Here is a 1,940-nt window from a genome sequence, read left to right on the forward strand (position 1 = left end):
CACATAGCAGCAGCAAAAAAAAAAAAAAGCACACAACATTGTAAGTAAGATCGCCAGCCTCCGGGTACACCCTGACCTGAAGAGCTCCCAGAATTACATCTTCAGCCAACAAAGATCAGTTTCTGTGGAGAAAATGGCTGCTTTGGAGAGGAGGAAGAGGAGGCTGGATTTATACCCCGCCCTTCACTCCCCAAAGGAGTCTCAGAGCGGCTTACAATCTCCTTTCCCTCCCTCTCCCCACAACAGACACCCTGTGAGCAGTGTTCCCTCTAAGCTGAGTTAGTGTGAGCTAAAGGTAAAGGTAAAGGTTCCCTTGCTCGAAAGCCAGTCGAATCCGACTCTAGGGTTGCAGTGCTCATCTCCGTTTCAAAGCCGAAGAGCCAGCGCTGTCCGAAGATGTTTCCGTGGTCATGTGGCCGGCATGACTAAACACCAAGCACGGAACGCAGTTACCTTCCCACTGAAGTGGTACCTATTTATTTACTTGCAATTTCTTGCTTTCGAACTGCTAGGTTGGCAGGAGCTGGAACTAGAGACGGGAGCTCACTCCATCATGCGGCACCCGGGTCTCGAACTGCTGAACTACCGACCTTCCACAGCCTGCAGTTCAGCGTCTTAACCACTTGAGCCACCGCAGCTCCTTAGCTAGCTCTCAGTTTTTAACCTCCGGCTCACACATATTTGTCTCCGCTCAGGAAGGGATGGCTCCAGAGCAAACTAACCTATGCAGCAGCCAAATTGCTCCCTCACCACTTTAATGCCGGTAGCCCACAAAGGAGAATTTCTGCTCACAAGACTCCACAGTGTAGGGGGAGCATTGCCTGTGAGGTAGGTGGGGCTGAGAGAGCGCTTTCGAGAACTGCTCCTGAGAGAACTTGTGACTGACCCAAGGTCACACTGGCAGCTGCATGTGGAGGAGTGGGGAATCAAACATGGTTCTCCCTAACTTTGCTCCTAACCACGACACCAAGCTGGCTCTCATAGCATTAGACCCCCCCACACTGGAGTCCCTCCCCTCGCCAAACCCTGCCCTTCCCAGACTCCGCCCCCAAAACCTCCAGGAATTTCCCAATCCAGAGTTGGCTACCTCAGTGATGGGGGGCAGAGCCATACCTCTAGCTGTGCCAGGGCACTGCCATGCACTGCTGATACTATGCAGGGGTCATTTCCTAGAAAAAGAGGTGCAGGAGCGCATTAGCATAACTGATTAGCATAACGTATTTGCACATGCCACACTCCCTGGCATCACTGGAAGTGTGTCAGAAGGCAGCACCCACCGCTCAGGCTCCACTGGACTGTTTTGAATTGCTAGCTATTGGGGGGGGGGGACTGCAGATCTGTCCTCACAGAGGAGGGAGAGCTTGTACCTGAATAAAACTTGGTCTTAAAGGTGCCACTGGACTGTTTGGGGATGGGGGGGGGGGCCTCTGCAACTTACCTGGCTGCTTCTTGCTCTGACGGAGGGCTGCTGGGAGCAGGGGGCGGGGCTTGTTGCATGTGCCCGCCCCCTGGGCTCTTTACTGCCGGAGCTCCGCTCCTGTGCGCTCCTGCAGGAAATGACCCCTGATACTATGGCAGTCGGGCTGCCTTCAAAACCCTATGAGGCCACTGTAAGTTGGCTGCAACTTGATGGCCTTTTCCACCACCAAAAATATAAGCTAGGAAGAAGGGATCACTGAAGGGCTGCCAGAGGAAACCAAGAGAAGCCTCCAGCCCCTGGTGGGGGAGAGTGACAGAAGGGGACAGATGACTACCCCTGGGGAGAGACTTCCATAATTTAGATGCGACAACCTGAAACACCTTCTTCTCGCCTCGCCAACATGCCGGACCTCAGAAGGCAGAAGCATCCAGAGTAGGACCTTGGAAGATATCAATCTGGTTGTTTCGTATGGGAAAAGGTGGTCCCTCAGGTATGCTGGTCCCAAGCAGTGCTCCCTCTA

The sequence above is a fragment of the Gekko japonicus genome, unplaced genomic scaffold, assembly GCF_001447785.1.
Source record: "Gekko japonicus isolate JY-2015 unplaced genomic scaffold, Gekko_japonicus_V1.1 scaffold2658, whole genome shotgun sequence".
Classification (NCBI taxonomy): Eukaryota; Metazoa; Chordata; class Lepidosauria; order Squamata; family Gekkonidae; genus Gekko; species Gekko japonicus.